At 30.0% G+C, this 10,429-nt stretch overlaps 1 long non-coding RNA gene across 2 annotated transcripts; it reads left to right on the forward strand.

Moving 5' to 3' along the window:
* Positions 1–664: 664 nt before the first annotated feature.
* Positions 665–1,521, forward strand: LOC149987441 (uncharacterized). 2 transcript variants are annotated; one of them, XR_016498370.1, is made up of 2 exons: positions 665–811; positions 902–1,521. It is a non-coding gene; the product is annotated as an uncharacterized LOC149987441 (long non-coding RNA). The 2 variants fall into 2 exon arrangements; XR_016498371.1 differs by having other exon boundaries at positions 965–1,521.
* The last annotated feature ends 8,908 nt before the right edge of the window (positions 1,522–10,429 follow it).

Consider the following 10,429-nt stretch of genomic DNA (forward strand, 5'->3'; position numbering starts at 1 on the left):
GGTCTTGATCTTGTGAAGGTCTAAAAAGTGATGTTGATGGTGTAGTATGCAAATCTTTAGTTTTACTTGAATCAAGATCAGCAATGGCAGAGTAAGTTGCTTCAAAAGTTGCTTGATCATTCATTGGTGTAGTTGTAGAAGGCAAGTCGTTGACAACCTGCCATAGATTGTCTTGAAGAAATAGCTTTGTTGTATAGATTTCCACAATTAAAAGTTAGCAAGACCTAATAGCATAACCTCTTTAGAAACTACCGTATCCATGGTACCCAAGGGAATAACTTGTGATGTGCACAATGTGCATATATTCTAGTGGATAGTGTTAAAGTACTAAGTAATACAAAGGTTAAAAGGACTTCTGAAGTGGAATATTCCTATGGCTGGTTTAGAAAACTCAGCACACTAAAAAATACTTGATGCTAATGGATCAAGGACCTAGCCTACTCTGCTACCATGTAGGAAATACTAAACAAAATGAACTATATTGAACTGAGAGCTTCTGAACAAGAGCTCGTATTTATACAGAGTATCAGGATAGAATCCTGAACGAGGATGAACGTAGTTGCTAGTCTGTTAATGCTTATCATCTACAAGGCCAACACGAAGTGCATGATTTCAGATGACCAGGTTTTAGGGCTGTGAAACTCAGTAAGCCCTACCATATGAAGCGAGTGTTGAGCTCATGAAACATATTTTTTTCGCTGTGCACAGGAGTGCAAAAGGCCATGAAGACTCTAATGCTTGCAAGAATGTCGTGAGGAGGGGTTTCTCGGACACGTTTGTATGCACAAGGCCGACCTTGCCAGCAGTAAAGGTAACAGAAATTTTTCTGTGGCTAGCCCACAAGCTGAGAGTCTTCTTATCCACAGTTAATTTGACTGATCACACATAATTTGCCTCCCAGATGTTTGACTAGCTGGTGTATCGTGATCGCATCAACAGTGAGTGACTTCGTTTCAACCTGCAGCTTTACTTGATCAAAGGTGGTTTGCGAAGACTTGGTGGGCCTCCAAATTGCACCAGCTACAAGTAAGCCCTCTTTGATTTAAAAAAGCACGGTCCTTTCAAACTTGGCGGACCTACCTGGACGAGAGTTGAGAATTTACATTGAGACTTCTGCTGCATAATTGAAGGTTAGAAGGCTGAGATCATTCAGAAATCATCGGGGGCGTCGTTAAAGAAGGGTACACAGTAGTTTTTTGAGTTTTAAATGTCATCACCTCCTCTGCTTGCTCAATGCATCACCTTTGCCCTTGTCCAATGCTCATGTCCTTTAATGAACAATGTCCGTGCTGTACAAAACTAAAGAGATGGGAGCGTAAGGTTGTATTATGAGCAAAGATACTCACTACCAACCGTATTGAATTTAGCACATTTCTGACTTTTACGAACAAGGGGCCTTGTAATTTGAAACCCCTGTTCACTGGAATTTTGCAACAGAATTAGAATGGATCATTTGGTCTCCACTTTGAACGAAGTAACCGCTGAATGTAATGAATATAACTTTGACCTTTGACTTGCTTTGATCCTCTCCATACTAAGTTTACCCAAAATCCATGACAATCAATTTTCTTGGAGCCGTAGCTCGAAATTGTCTAGATTTTGGGCGAGAAATATCATATATCAATGGAATTTTTTTGCACATGCACCTGTGATTGAAATGCTCAAAATACAGCAATTGATGAGCAGTATAGGTTATCGTGGTTGGGAAATCCTTCCAGAAAACATGAAGTTGGATCGTATTCCATGAGTTTAACTGGAATTATGCACTGTCTTGTGACTTCATCATCAAGTCATTGGCATCGACTCAAGAAGATCTTTCTCGGTACTCTAGATTTTCACCGCACCGTCTCACACCTGAAGACCCAGATTGACTTTCGTTGCTCTTTACCAGAGAGTCGCGTTTTCTATGGCAGCCTCAAGACTTGCAGTCTCTTTCCGACTTTCTCCCGGTCTTTAAGCGCTGTCTTCTTCGACTTTTGCAGGTAAAATTCCGATTCTCAGCTTTTACTTTAATCTTTGAAGGTATTTTTCGTGGGTGTGTGCCATTTCCCGGAGGTAATCAATCAAACGAAAGTTCGGGATGTTTACCAAGGGTGAGATAATTGAGACAGTTATGAATTCATCGATACGCGCGTTCATCGCTAGTTCAGTTCCGAATTCTGTCTGTATCGGAACTGGATCGTGCGCTTCCAATGTAAGACGGTGCCAGACGTTAGCCAGAGGGCACGTCTTAAGTACATCCCTGCATGAAACCGGGATGAATTAACTCTAGCTTAGGCCCCCCTACGACTAGACGAGATCGATTGTCGATCAAACATGTGCAATTGCAGAACCATGTTGGTGGAGTTGGAACAAGAGAAGATCAGGTGGGGCCCGCTTGAAACAAGACGTAGACAATGCTGTGGCTATGGCGCTGGCCGAGATTGGCCAGTGCAGTTCCATTCACATAGAGTCGTACTATTTCTTTCCTCCATGTTTATACCTGAATGTATATATATATATATACATATACAAACTCAATTATATCTCTCTCTCTATATATATATTCATTGAATTTCTCTGGCTTGTTCAATTGAAGTTACTCTGCTCAAGATTCATCCAAAGTTTGGAATACGGTCACTCTCGCCCCGGCTCCCCGCTCTCCCGCTTGAAAGATTCCGTCGGATCCAGCATGATGAATTTGAAAGAGGCGATGAGTTTGAGGCTCACACGCAATGTAGGGGAAGGAAGGGATGGAAGCTTATGGCGAAAGATACTCAAAACTACGGCGCGAGGGGTAGGTTTTTTTTCCAATGATTATCTTCCACCACAAGGAACCCACCCACCTTGCTCTCTGGGCTGCTTGCGGCGTGATTTGCACAAAACCACGTCAAAATCTTTCAGTAACTTCCCAAGCAAACAACACTCCCGCACGCCGTAAAAACCCACATCGCTTTGCTGTGGCTAATCCATGGCTGGCCCATGAACCCATCTCACTAAGCTTTCAGAAGACGTAGCAATGACGAGGCAGCGTTGCACCACGATTCCACAGGCACACGAAGAACACAACACGAAGACAACGACCGAGGAAACTGATGGATTTCGAAACGGATGTGATAGCATTTGAATGTCGGCTTTTAAATTTTAATCTGGTGGATTTTACTTCAGTCTGCTCAGGAGGGTGCCCGTGGCTCTGAACTATTAGGCTCTGAAAAAGCCTCCTAGACTTTGAATCCCGCTTCATCAGTGCTGTTCAGTTCTCTCAAATTTAGCCATTCTGTCAGAATTGGTTATTGACGTTTTTTTCTTAAAAATACAAGGAAGGGAAATCTTGTTTCTGGTTCCATTCCCGAGTAATTAATTATTTTTTCCATTCCATAAACTATGTGGACGAGCAACTATTTTTTGGTGATATACTAAATCAGTAACAAATTTTTTGAATGATAAGGGAGTTCTTTTATAAATTGAGATGTTGATTACTTGTATGATTTTTGTATTTTTTACATTTTTGAAAAAAATGATTCAGCATTGACTGCTTCCACCATATTTTTAAGTCACCTTATGAGATGGGCAAATTTTTACTTTTTACTTTTCTCCATCTGTTTTGTTAAGTTTAAGTCCTCCATTATTAACCGTACTGTATTTGAAAATTCAATGTTTCAAATGGTGTCCTATTTGAGGTCAAGTCTTTGAACCTTATGCATGTTCGTTTCAAAAATTTCAATGTGTCTGTGAGAGAGAGAGAGAGGGAGAGAGAATTTTCAAAACTCCTGTATAATCTCAAGCATAAATTTGGCAATCACAACGTTTCAATGAAACTTTAATGTGTCCAATATTTTTTCGTTACAGCCATTTGGTTTTAAATTTTAAATTCTGTATATTGTGTATGACTTGACTGTCTCCTGCAGTGTTTTTTTCTCTCACAATTTTTGCTAGATTAAAATAACATTTGAATCTAGAAAATATTGAGTTGCTTAATTAATTACATTCTTTGAATTCTTTATTGAATCTTTGGTAAAGAAATATAGTTGTATAATTATCCATATTGAAATCTTTATTAAAAAGCATGTTTTTGTATTTATGATGTATGACATCCAACTACCCATTATATTACTTTGTTGTATTCTGACAATCCTTTGGATTCTCATATATCAAATTGTTGTTCATGTAGGTGACATATATATATACACACACACACATTGAATGAACATGCATGTGCAATGAATGACACTAAGTTACAAATAATCCCAATTGTTTTTAAAATACAAAGAACAAGATTAAGTTTCAGATAAAATAAACATTGTTTCCATATAAAATCATTTCTGAGTTTTTTGGAACAACTTTTGGTGGAATAAGTGTTCATAGAATTTCTATGAAGACATTTTGAGGACCTTGGTAAAAGTATAATTGATAGACCAATATTACAAAGACTATATGTTTTAGAAAAGGAGTTGAATTGTAATTTATGATTAAGTTTTTATACATACATACATATGTATATATATATATATATATATATACACATTTGCACTTAATAATAATCATGCAGTTTTTTTGAGCAATGCACTAAATAAATGAAAGATATTCATAGCTGATGTTCTTAATTGAGATTTTATAGGTTTTCACATCATATTGATTCTATTTGTATTTTCCAACTAGAAACTGATAATGATTGTGGAATGTTATATAACATCACAAAACAGTAATTTAGTGTTATGGAATAGAGCTATAGGTCTTCTTAGAACCCTCACAAGGAGTTTCAGAAAAATAGTGGCTTGTTGTGACTGATAGAAACGAAAATATTAAACTCTTTCTATGTGTAAAATAAAATAAAAAAATGTTATTAATAATTAATGAAACACTTTTCCATTTAAAATCTCCAATAGAAGTTCCTATTTTGTTTGTGAAGAAAAAGAATGGATCATTGCAGTGTCATATTATGTGAAGTCTTGTTTGAAAATGCACCAAACTCTTAGATGTGGAAGATAAATTGGAAATTGCAACAACAAGCTCCTAATAATTTTAATAGAATCCTCAATCAATCCTATTTAAACCTAAATATTACTAATCAAATATTAATTAAATCCAAAATAAGTCATAAAAAATAATAAAAGAAACATAAAAAATCTTAAATAATTTTAAAAAAAATCCTAAAGAAATAATAAAGAAATCTTAAAGAAATATTAAAATAGAAATAATAAAAAATACTAAAATAAAAATCTTAAGTAAATCCTAAGTAAGCCCTAATCAAAATTTAATCAAATCTTAATTAAATCTCAATTTAATTTAAAAATTTAAAAATAAAATTCCAAAATAAATCTTCAGTAAATTCTAATAAAATTCTTAAAAAATCCTAATCAAGTTCTAATCAAATCCTCACCAAATCCTAATGTATAATAAAACCTTAATAATCAATAATTTATTTGTTGATTTCAATTCAAAATTTGCATATCTTTTAATCTATTAATTAAAAATAAGTAAAATATTTTTTAAAGAAGATTATATATATCAAATGAGAGATAATCTTCATAATCTACTTTGATATTGGTTGGCTTTTTTTTCTAACCTTAATGCCATTCCTCCAACACCAATATCTCTTGATTCTACTATTCAATTTCTTTAAAAAAATTCATAATTTTAGGTAATTATCTTTGTTATTTTTATGTAAAATTTTATTTCAATTTAATTGATAAATTATCACAAAGCTTAGAAATCTTTATTAGTTTTTTAAATACATAATCAATGATTTTTATTAATATTTTTCAATAATTTAGTTGTTTGATATCTAATGAATATTTTAATTTATTCTAAGAATAAAAAATAATATAAATTTTATATTTAATGCTTATTATACAAACTTAGAAATGCAAGATAATACGTCAAGATAGAAAAGTATTTATTTTATACTACTCAAGTTGACTTTTTATGATGTATTGTTTCAAATGATGGTCTTATAATGGATTTTAAAAAAATTCAGACTATCATTTATTTAAAGATTCTAAAAAAGGAAAGAAATATCTTGTATTTTTTAAATTTTACTTAGTATTATTAAAATTTTACTAAGAATTTTTTTAAAATTGAAGCTTTATTTGTGCATTTGACTTGTAAAGACAAATTTGGATGAAATAAAGAACTTGAAAAATCATTTGAAGCTTTGAAGAAAATTTTTATTTTTCACTAATCTTATATTGTATCAACTTTTATAAAATATTTTTTATGTAAACAAACACATTAAACTTTGCTTTCGATGTGATATTTTTACAAATAAAAGAAAATTAAAAGATTTCAATTTAAGAATTTTTTTAGCAATCAATATTAATCATAAGATCCACAACAAAGAACTTCTTACTATTATAGATTCATTCAAGAATGATGTCATTATTTGGAAGGTGCTTATAATCAAGTGATTTTTTATACAAATTACAAGAATCTCAAATACTTTATATAAAAATGCATATTGAATTATTGACAAGCTTGTTGGAGTATTTTCTTATCAAGTTTTATATTCAATATCATTAATTGACTAAAAAAACAACAAGGTTTGTTAAACATCATGTTTATTTTTTTTTTATCTTGTACCAAAAAAATGAATTGTAACTTTTCAATAAAAACAAACTATTCTTTTGAAATTAAAATAATTTCATCTTTGATCAATAAAATTAACATTAATTATTAATTCAATCTTTTTAAAAAAATTATAATGAATTATATTCTTAAACACTCTTATATATGATATTAAAAATATATTTTTAAAATATTTTAATACTTTTAAGTTTGAATCAAATATCAATCTATTCTATTTCAAAGAATACTTATATGTTCTAGAAGGTGAAATATAATTTTTTATTTTTTAAGCTTATCACAATTTTCTTATTATAAAATCTTTTAGATATAATAAGATCTTGAAATTAATTTCAAGAGATTTTTAATAGCCTCAAATATAAAAGGAAATTAAAGGCTTTATATAATCATGTAAAATTTCTTCAAGATCAAAAATTTGTTGTCATCAACTTTACAAAGTTTTTCAATTACTTCTACATCAAAATAATTATGGTCTTTTGTTTTTATATATTTTATTACAAATCTTTTAATCTCAAGTTTTTATGATTTTATATTTATAATAATAGATTCTTTTACTACAATAGCATATTTAAAAATATATATATAACTATCCCAGTAAAAAAGACAACTAAAATTTTCTTAGATAATATTTATTACTATAATAAATTGTATCATAGACATACATATTTATTCTAATATTTACCTATTCTAATATTTACCTATGTGATTAAGCATAAATAGTAGATTTATTTCATAACATGTTTTAGAAAAGCTTTTGAAAAGCTTCATGGATATTATTTTGACTTTATATATATTTGTAGTTAATTGGTGGTTAAAAATTTAGTCAGCAAGTTAACCACGTGTTGGTAGCTCGTGGAACAAGCTAACTATGTGGCCTACATATAAAAAGCTTGTCTTGCAAGTTAAGATATATGCCTTACAAAGTTAACATGTTTTGAAGGTCCTCTGGGACATCTTCATATAGTTCTTAGTTAAGAATATATATAAAGGCAAGGTAAAGCCTTCTTTACCATTATCAATATCTTTTTAGTCCTTACTCTTGTTTTAAGACTTTCTAGTCTTTTTTTTTTTTGCAATAGCCATTCTAGTTTAATAATATATCATCTTTGAATGACTTTCTAGTTCTTTTCAATGATACAAGAATGTATTGAGAATTTCTTTCTTTGCAATTCATGTCTTTGACAATTCGACAAGACTATTAATTTACTAATTCTATTTACTTTAAGAAGTGAGTGGATTATTTCACTTCTATTCTTGTATTTTAAAGATTTCAAACTATCCACCTTTAAATAATAATCTTATTTTCTAACACTAATTTTTTCTTTGAAAAGAATAAATTATTCCTCTTTATAAAAAAATTCATTTGAAAATAGAAGTTGTAAATTACTTTCCTCTAATTTAACTTTATGAATTTTTTAAAATTGTCTATGGAAGGCAAAATTATGGATGCTATTCTTATTGAAAGTAAAAATAGATTTGTAACTATTGTAAATCTTCATGAGCTTGATAATACTCTAAGAGTAGAAATCTCACGTATTTTCAATGTGAATAATAGAAATACTATTCCTATGCCAATGGAAGAAGTTTAGAGTTTGAATCAAGAATTTGTGTACTTAAAGGAAGTAATTAGATTAACTTTACAACCAAATTTAGAGAATTTTTCTTCTACAAGTATAACAAGAACAATGATTAGTATGGATGAAAAACTTGATGGAACAAGATCAAAATTTTGAAGATTTTTATAATAAGTCAAGTTCTATTTAAGGTTGCATCCCTTCCAATATCCTGATGGATTTACTCAAGTCAGATTCATAGGCACACTTCTAATAGAAAATGCTATCTTTTGATTTCTACCATTAATAATTAAAGATTTGGGACTCTTTTATGATTTGAATTAATTCCTAAAAGTATTTACAAATACATTTAGAGAAAGTGATTAAGAAAGAGTAGCTAAGACCAAGCTCTTATTTTTATAGCAATGATCACGCTCAGCCACCATATACGGTGCTAAATTCTAAAATCTTACTTGCAATGTGGATTGGAATCACAAAGTCCTTATCAATCAATTTTTATATGTATTGAAGGATAATGTCAAAGATTTCTTATTGACAATATCAAAGATAGAATCTTTCGAACAATTTATTACTCAAGCCATTCAATGCAACAATTGATTAAACAAAAGATGTGAATAATAAAGACTTGATTAGAGAAGAACAAATCAAGTAATGATGGAAACTCCCATGTTTTCAGAAACGTATTCATCAAGGCTAAAATCTATCATAGACATATATTAGTATTTTGATAAATACTTATATGATTAGGTAGGAATAAATAAAAGTAGATAAAAATAGATTAATCTCATAAGACCTTTTAGAAAAGCTTCCTAGAAGCTTCATAGACATTGCTAGACTTTACGTGTATTTGTGGTTGATTGATAGATTAGAAACTTAGTCAATAAGTAAACTACGTGTTGGTAGCTTATGAACAAGCTTACTATATGGTTTATATATAAAAAAACTTACCTTACAAGTTAAGATACATGTCTTGTAAAGTCAATATCTTTTAGAAGTCCTTTAGGACATTGCCACATAGGTCTTAATTAAGAGTATATATGGAGGCAAAAGTGAAGCCTTCTTCACTCTTATCAATGCCTTTCTAGACCTTAATCTTGTTCCAAGACTTTCAAGTCTTCTTGTTTTTGGCAAAAGTCATTTTAATTCATTATAATATCATCTTTGAGTGATTTTTTAGCTCCTTTTGGTGATATTTGAGTATATTAAAAAAATTCTTTTCTCAAGATTCATCTCCTAAATAAAACCAATGTAAATTGATATGATACGTTTTGAATCCCTCATGGAGCAAGAAAAAAAGACCTGATAACATCAAGAGGATTTATGTTTATATTATGGAGAAGCTAAAAATATTAATTAACATTGTGCAAAGAAACAATGCAACCACAAAATAAAAAAGCATGGTTGCCAAAGAAGACAATGTGTTAGAAAAAGAGTTTCTCCAACTACAATAGAGATTGTGTGGCTAGAATCTTGAATAATTTCTAGTAAAGGTTATATTTTTTCCTCAAACTCTTCACCATGTTTTACAATAGAAGTTTATTTAGGACAAAAAAATCACAAAGTCTTAGTTTTGTTAGATTTATGAGCCTTAACTTGTTTTATAGATAAAAATTTTGTCAAAAAATAAGAGATATCATTAGTTAAGAAATTTAAATCCATATATATATATATATATATATATATATATATATAGAAGTCATAGATAGTTATTTGATATCTTTTAGAGATGTTACGCATGAAATTATCTATTTAGATGTAGTAATTAAAGATCATAATAGCATAGTAATATTTAATATAATAAGATCTTTATCTAATTTTATTACTTTAGGATTATCTTAATTAAAAAAATATAATCCTCAAATGGATTGGATTTTTTGTAACTTTAATTTTTCTTGTAGTTTAATCCAAAATCTCATTAACCAAGTTGAAGTACATAAGTTTAGTATATTCAAGTCCTTACTAGTAGTTACAAGAACTTTTATGCATATCACTAAAGAAGGATCATCTTTTGCTATATATGCCACGTCCATTTTTTATGGTAGAAAGATATCAAGTAATATTCCTAGCATATATCAAGATTTTTAAGATGTTTTTTTAAAAAAATATATAAATATTTTTTTAGACCATTGTCCTTGTGATTGTTCCATAGATCTTCACAAATAGACTCAACCATCATTTGAATCAATCTATAGCCTATTACAAAATGAATTAGCTATACTTAAAAAATACATTGATAAGGACGTGGCTAAGAATTTCATATTCCATTTTAAATCTTCAATCAAGGCTCCTATTTT

This window comes from Physcomitrium patens, chromosome 18 (assembly GCF_059467195.1).
Source record: "Physcomitrium patens ecotype Gransden chromosome 18, ASM5946719v1, whole genome shotgun sequence".
NCBI lineage: Eukaryota > Viridiplantae > Streptophyta > Bryopsida > Funariales > Funariaceae > Physcomitrium > Physcomitrium patens.